This window comes from Microtus ochrogaster, chromosome 17 (genome assembly GCF_000317375.1).
Source record: "Microtus ochrogaster isolate Prairie Vole_2 chromosome 17, MicOch1.0, whole genome shotgun sequence".
Taxonomy (NCBI): domain Eukaryota; kingdom Metazoa; phylum Chordata; class Mammalia; order Rodentia; family Cricetidae; genus Microtus; species Microtus ochrogaster.
Window position 1 is genome coordinate 2,212,971 of NC_022019.1, and position 8,500 is coordinate 2,221,470.

An 8,500-nucleotide genomic window follows, 5' to 3' on the forward strand; every position below is an offset into this window, starting at 1 on the left:
CCGAGTCAGTCCCCCGTCAGCCCATTGGTCCATCCGCGTGGGAGGCGGCGCGGCGCCGTCTAAAAACCAATCATATCCTCTCTCTGTTTCTTCCTCCGAGCCCTGGCTTAACCTTTAACTGCTCATTGGTTCGAAGGAAGTCTTTGAAAGACGCGCGGGAGGCGGGCCCGGGAGGAAGTTGATTGGCTGGAGGGCTCCGCCCCCTCAGCCAGTTGGGGGCGTGGACGTAGCAAGGGGCGGGGCGTGGTTCTGTAGAGGCTGGTGGCTGCAGACTCAAAGGATTTATAGTTCAAGTTCAAAGGCCAACTCTTGTGGGACCAGAAAGAGCCTGTGTTGTAAATGAATTGTGAAAACCAGAAGCCAAAGAATCCTCCTTGTGCGGGAGTCTATCTTTCGGAGTAGTCAGGTTTTCAATTGAGTACTAGGGAAGACAATCAGCTTTGCCCTAAGTCTACTTACTTAAATGTATCCCCAAACGTCCGTAATAGTGTTTATCCAAATATCTGAGCCCCTGGCTCAGCTAGGTTGATGTACAGCATTAATCAACATAGTGGCTCGCTACGATTTTCTATATTGATTGCTTATCTCCAAAATCAAAGGTTAAGTTAGAACACCAAAGCAATAAATGCTACTTTACAGCTATTCTCTCTTAACGTAAGTCTGCTTCCTTAGACAATGTTGCAGTATACATAGCAAACTAGTTATCCCTAACCACAAATTTACTATTGGTCATGGTAAAATTTAGAAGAGTCTCCATGAGTGTGTATAGTTCAAAGAACCATCCAGGATTTAAGCACCTACCTTCTGATATGTGCCTAGGATACTGGCTTTACAAAACTTTAAAAAAATTTTCAAACATTTCCCAGTGTGCCAGAATGGCTTGTGTGGAACTGTGAAATAGGTAACGTTTGGCTATTAGGGCTCGCTCCTTGACAGCTTATCCCATTCTCTCTGAGGTCAGTCGGGTGACAACATCTGCCTCACTCTGAGCTTCCAGGACACTGAGAGGTGAGCAGGACCAGGCAGTGGGTGGGATGCGGGGTTTACAGGATAGTAAGGTGCACACGGGTGTGTGTGGAGCAAGGCGTGAGGAGCCCAGACACGGAAACACTGGAAAGGGGGGTGAGGGGCTGACCTAGGGATGTTGCTAAAGCAACAAAACCCCACAAAGCCACATCCCACATCCAGCCTCACTTGCTTACCATAAACATGGGTTATGGTTTGAGTCTTAAATATTCCTCACAGGGTCATGTCTTGGATGCTTCGTCTCAGCTGGGGGCACTATTTGGGGAAGTTCTAGAAACTTGGGGGTAGATGTTGTATATAGAAATGTCCGTGTTCACTATGGAATGTGGTGAGTTCAAAGGTCTCATTTGAGAGAGTAGGTCCCTAGGGGTGGGCACTGTGAGCATATTTATTGTCCTATCTACTTCTAGTGGCCCCCTGCATCCTCTTCACCATGATGTGAGTTGTTCTGCTCCTCTGTGCCCACTCGTGTGATACAATGAAGCGTCTGAAACAGTGAGCCAGAAGAAGGCTTCCCTAAAGTTGCCTAGGCCATGCATTTGTTCAGTGTGAAGGTAAGTAACTAATACAGCATGTCTGGATAGGTTTTAGGGCAGGAGTCATCATGAGCTTCTTTCCTTTAAAGATTTTTGTTTGTTTGTTTTTGTTTTGTTTTTGTTTTTTGAGACAGGGTTTCTCTGTAGCTTTGGAGCCTGTCCTGGAACTAGCTCTTGTAGACCAGGCTGGCCTCGAACTCACAGAGATCCGCCTGCCTCTGCCTCCCGAGTGCTGGGATTAAAGGTATGTGCTACCACCGCCTGGCTAAATATTTATTTTTAATGTGTGTGTGTGTGTGTGTGTGTGTGTGTGTGTGTACCATGTACTTGCCTTGTGTCCATGAAGGGCAGAAGTGTGCTTTGGATCCTCTGGAGCTAGAGTTACAGGCAGCTGTGAGTTGTCCCCAATGGGTGCTGGAAACGGAACTCAAGTCTGTAAGAGCAGCAAGTGCTCCTAACCTCTGAGCATCTATCCAGTGCTATCAGCTTGTTTCTATACCAGTCTCTTCCTGAGCAGAAGCCTTATAATCCTTCAGCATAGGTAAGACCCTAGGTGTTACTTTAGTCATCTGTTACATGGCCCAAGTGAGCAGAAGCAGTTAGTTCACTGTTTCCCAGTGGCAGGTCACAGTCCAGCTGCCTTAAACTCTCGCCATCAGGACCTTCCTGTCATGATGGACCTCATCCTCTGTTGTGAACCGAAACAAACTCTTTGTCCTTTAAGTTGGTTTTATCCAACAATAGCAACAGGAAATTAGGAAAGTAATAAAAATGGTCTCCAGCAATAGGAAAGTAGTAAAAATGGTCTTTACCTCAGTTTCTGATGGTGTTCTTGTTCCCTGAAACTTCCTAAGCCAGGCGTCCGCTGTCTGCATTTGTCTTGGGATTTAACCTTCTGCACTTCTACCAGAACGACTCTTTAAGCTCTAGTTACACAATCCTAGGGATTTTCTGGCCCACAGCTGCAAACTTGTCCACATTCTTCCCACAAATCAACTCTGAACACCAAAGAGCCACCTGGTCAGGTTTATGATAGCAACGGCCCCACATCTTGGTTTCAGTTTTCTCATTGTTAGGGTCAAATTCCTGACAAGATGTGATGAAGGTTTATCCTAGGTTATGTTTCCTGGGACTCATCCCACCATGGCAGGGAAGAAATGAAGCAGGGAAGGGGGACATGGACGCAAGAACAGGAGTCCAGCCAATGACATTTCATCGGCAGCCAGGACCACAGGGCTGGGCAATAAAGCTTCGAGACCTGCCTCCAGTGACTCATTTCCTCTGGAGAGGCTCCACCTCCTTACTGTTCCATAACCTTCCACAACAGAGCAACCTGTTTAGGGCCAAGTGTTCAGATTTATGTGCATAAAGGGGGTGGGTGGGGGGACTGGCATTTCTCGTTCAAACCATAGCATACCACTTCAACTGAAAGGCACGTCATGTTCAACCATCAGCCAGGACAGAATCCAGAAAGTCTGAAACTGAGTTGATATAATTTCCCACCGCTTTGTACTGACCATGTATCTAGTTAGCAGTCCAGACAAGATCAGTTCTTTTGTTCCAGTAACTTCTGCATTTGATTATCAAACTGCCATCAAGCTATGTGTACTGAAGGAAAGGATACTAGAGGGAGGCCATCGGACTGTGCAGCGAGCTGCATCAGATATTCACATAAGCTATAGAAGTCACACATTTCCGGAGTCAGTTTGATTCCAGTCTACTGGGAGTGGTGGGGAGGGTGCAGTCACTGGGAGATGGAGCCCCTGGTAGAGGTCATTTGCTAGGAAACAACAGGCTTTTACCTCAGAAGTGTGGAGGCAGCCAGCGATTCAATTTCAGGTTGTCCCATCTGAAAGTAAAGCCTCTTTCATGGTCATCAACATATAGGCCAGCCCATATCTACAGTTATTTCATGGTTTATGTCTCCCTGGAGGGCTGTCCCCATCTGAACTGGCTTTCCCAAGTTAAAGTCTTATTCACTGACCCTCAGCCTGCTTACTCCAGAGATATCATTATTGCTGGAGTCCAAACTCACCAGCAGAGCCGCAGTCAGATTTTAACTTAAAGTCCAAAGAATTAAAATCTGTGGATTCAAGATTAAGCAGTTACAACCCAAAGGCTTTTCTAAGGCAGTTCCAGAGAACCAAGCAACATGTTCTGACCCTAAGAGACAAACATGGCTTTTCTAAGATCTCTTGATTAAACGTTGGTCCAGAGTGACCCTCTTAAAAGTGTGCTCACCAGTTAGGAAGTCATGGGTCTCTCTGAGGGTTGGATGTCTGATTTTGGGATAGTTTATTAGCAAAGAAAACTCATTCATTCATTCATTCATTCATTCATTCATTCATTCTAAAAGTAGGGCTAGAGAGATGGTCAGTAGTTAAGAGCACTGGCTGCTCTTGTAGAGGACCTGAGTTCAGTTCCCAGTACCCACACCAAGGCATTTAACAACGGCTTAACACTCCAGTTCTAGGGAGTCGAGCACCCTCTATTTGGTTTCTTGGGGGCACCCACATATGACTATGGCATACACTCATACAGACACATATACATACATAAAACTCTTTTTTGAAAAAGGTTTTAAAATTCTAAGTGTGTCTCCGGCAACTGTTCATCTTTCCATGTTCTTTCCTTTCCCCTGAAGCTCCCGTGAGTAAAAATCACAGTAAACCTCATCTGCTCTGGAGGCTGGTTTTGTTTTCCACACTCAAGAGTTTACATCTCAGTTCACCAATTGGTGCAAAAGACCACTGTGCTTTGTCGGCACTTCCTCCTTTGCAGCTTTCTTTGATTCAGGTGAAGTTACAGACATAGAATCGTTTGCATCTGTTGTTACCATATACCTAGATAACACAAAGCTCTTCTTTATCTTTTAAGAAAATGGTTTGCCATCTTTAGCCATGAATTCAGCCTCTAATTGTGAGCACTACCATATCCAAGCCAGATTCAGTCCGGAGTGTGAGGGGTGACCTGACAGTTACTGTGGCAGGGCACAGTTGGTTTGAAGAAAACAATGGCAAAAGTTTCTCTACAGCTTTGGTGTTACACTGCCAAAAGATTGGGGGCTGTAGGCAGAGACTGCTCGTTCATTCCCCGGCTGCCCAGACCTGAATAACCACACAGGAACTATATTAATAACAACACTGCTTGGCCAATGACTTAGGTGTATTTCTAGCTAGCTCTTACATCTTGAATTAACCCATTTCTATTAATCTGTGTATTGCCACAAGGCTGTGGCTTACTGGACAAGGCTCCTAAGGTTCCAGCATGTCCTTCTCCTTCAGCAGCTACATGGCATCTCCCTGACTCTGCCTACTTTCTCTCTTTATCTCTGTTTGGATTTTCCACCTGGCTTCACTCTGCTAAGCCTGTAGGAGAAAGGTGGCTTGTTGGTTCCTGGCCACCCAGTTAGCTTACATCCAAAATAATCACACAGAAACTGTATCAATTAAATCACTACTTAGCCCATTAGCTCTAGCTTCTTATAGGCTAACTATTATACTAATTTAACCCATTTCTATTAATCTATATATCGCCATGTAGCTGTGGCTTACTGAGTAAAATTCCCAGCATTTGTCTCTGAAGGCTCCATAGCGTCTCTCTCTAACTCTGTCTTCCTCCTCCCATGCTATAGGCCAAGCCAGTTCTTTATTCATTAACCAATAAAAGCAACACATAGACAGAAGGACCTCCCAGCAATAAGCCACTGGCTAAAAAAGCTTTATTTATCAACTAATAAAGCAACACATACACAGAAAGACATCCCACATCAGGAGGCAAAACCAATATGCAAAGTTTTCACATTTTCAATTAATTTTGAAATCCATTTTTGGATATTTGAGGACTCTTTGTTTTCTTAATTGAAGAAGAGAATAAAACTGAAAGATGTCATCCAAGTTGGAGACCTCATCCCGTCACTGTTAGCTGGAAGGGCCCAAGGCAGCCAGATGAGCCTTGCTTCCCTGGTTTTGAGATGATAGGTCATCTCAGAATTCTACAGAGAATACACAATTCACAACACACACAGAGCAGCTGCCATTCCATGTGCTGCAGATGCCTCGCCATCGGGACAGTAGACATTTGTCACCTCCTGCCTCTCCAGACTTCCTTTTCCTTCCAATGCTTTTTGTCATAGTTCAGTGCATCAGGACTGTCCTAGCACATCCCGGTTCTGATGCCAACTGGTCAGGAAGATTCCACATGCTCATCTCTGGGTCTGCTGATTTGCTGGGATCATCAGGGTTCATCAGCAGAGCTGACCTCATAGCTGTGGCCTACTAGAGCAAAGGACCACAAGCAAAAGCAGAGAACTTAGAGAAAAGTGCATGCGGCAAACTCGGGGGGAAACTAGGTCTAAGCTTTCAAGAAAGTTCTCCCAGGGATGGTACACAGGATTTGTTTGTTTGTTTATTTATTTATTCATAGATTTATTTACTTTTTATATGTTCAGTGTTCTGCTTGCATGTATACCTGCAGGCCAGAAGAGGGCATCAAATCCCATGATAGGTGGTTGTGAGCCACCATGTGGTTGCTGGGAATTGAATCCAGGACTTCCGGAATCTCAGCCAGTGCTCTTAACCTCTGAGCTATCCCTCCAGCTCTGACACAGGATATATTTAATTTCCCCAGGGATAGGTTTGACACTAATGTGAAAGTTGTTAACTAAAACAACTCATTACTCAGTGACCAGGGTTTTTATCGGGTGCTGTGCACACAGGCCAAGAGGGTAGGTGATAAAGCTGACCTTGGTGGGAAGCTTCAGAGCTAGAGAGCGCCAACTCCTAGACCAAAAAAACAAACACAAAAAGACCCCACAAAACACACAAACAAAGCAAAAAACAAAACCAACCAAACAAACAAAAGCAAAAAGCCCACAACCACAACAAACAAACAAAAAACCCCACCAAAACAACATAACCACCTAGTCTCCTTCCGTTGAAGAGTTCGAGGGAGGGTTCAGATCAGCTAATTCTTATCTCTGTTTGGCTATGGGGAACAATTTCTCCCCCAGGGCTTTTTCGGGGTATCTAGTACTCCCTCACTCTAGAGCACTGGTTCTCAACCTTTATAACACTGTGACCCTTGAATATAGTTCCTCTTGCTGTGGTAACCCCAACCATAACATTATTTTGTTGCTACTTCATAAGTGTAATTTTGCTGCTGTTATGAATTATATTGTAAATGTCCGAGGTGCAGGATATCTGATACGCAACCCCTGTGAAAGGGTCATTTGACCTCCCAAAGGGGTTGCGACCCACAGGTTGAGAACCACTGCTCTAGACCATTCACCTCTCTATTTCTCTCAATGTTTTTTTTTTTTTTTGGTTTTTCGAGACAGGATTTCTCTGTGGCTTTGGAGCCTGTCCTGGAACTAGCTCTGTAGACCAGGCTGGTCTCTGGTCTCGAACTCACAGAGATCCGCCTGCCTCTGCCTCCCGCCTCCCGAGTGCTGGGATTAAAGGCGTGCGCCACCACCGCCCGGCTCTATTTCTCTCAATGTTGTCTCATATTTTTTTTCCTAATTTTTATCATTGAGCATCTTACCCATCTTCCACGAGCATACCTGCCCATTTCTCCTGCCCAGGGAGTCACTTTGAATGATGTGCAAGTTCTTCATCCATCCTCAGCAGGCATGCTGAGTGTGAAGACAGTCCCAATCTGACTTAGTGTAGCTGGGTTTTTTACTATGTAATTTTGCATTGTTATGGTTCGTAATGTAAATATCTGATATGCAAACCCCAAAGGGGTCGTGACCCACAGGTTGAGGACCACGGATGTAGCTCAACCTATAAATGCACCTTATTCCTCTTGCCTCAGTCTTGGACCCAGGAGAGACTTGTGCTCCAATAGGACTGTCCTTCTTTTTTGTGCTTTTGTTTGCCAGTGCTCTCGTTTTCCCCTTGGCATCCTAAAGGTTTGGATTTACTACAGAATGATGCCTACTTCTAATTTGTGTTGATGGTTGCAGTAATTGTAAAATTTATTTTCCAAACTACTTAACAATTTAAATGGCATTGTTTTTGGTAATTGTAATAGGTTGCATTTGCTATTCTAATATTGCTGACCCTATGTGCTTTTGTGAAATGTGATTTTGATATTGTCCATTAAGAGGTGGAGTCTAAAAGTAAGGTATCCCTGATTTCCTACGATGGTTTGGAAGATTTTACAATGCTCCAATAAGGTACCACTGGTTGGGGACCAAGTGTTCGTATACATCACTGTGAGGGGGACATTTCACATGTAAGCCATCACCAACCTTATACCCAACACGTGCTTTAGCAAGGAAAGGAGTGTGGTTTTCTTTTTTGAAAATAGATTCTTCTCTTACAATACATCTCAACCACAGTTTCCCTTCCCCACACTCCTCCTAGCTCCCCCCACATCTCCTCTCTCTCCCAGATCCACCCCTTCTCTATTTCTTCTTCAGAAAAAAAGTAGGACTCCAAGAGATGATGGGCAAACAGGACAAAATAAGGTATGATAAGATAAGGCAAAAGCCCTCATATGGAGGCTGGACAAGGCAACCCAATAGGAGGCCAAAGGTCTCCAGCAGGCAGGAGAGTCAGAGACTCAGCCACTCCCACTTTAGGAGTCCTACAAGAACACCAAGCTAACAGTCATCACACATATACAGAGGACCTGGTGCAGACCCGTGCAGTCCCTGTGCACCTGTGTGAATCCCGCTTAGTTGATTCTGTGGGCCATGTGTCCTGGTGTCCTCCATTGCCTCTATCTCCTATAGTCTGTCCTCCCCTCTTTCACTTGGTTCCCCATCTTTGAGGGGAGGGACCTCATGGAGACAAGACCTCCAGTTTAGACCCTCTTCATATTGTCTGTCTGTGGGTCTCCGCACCTGTTCCCATCTGCTGCAGAAGGCCTCTGATAACACTGGACAAGGTACCAATCTGTGAGTATAGCAGAATATTATTAGGAATTCT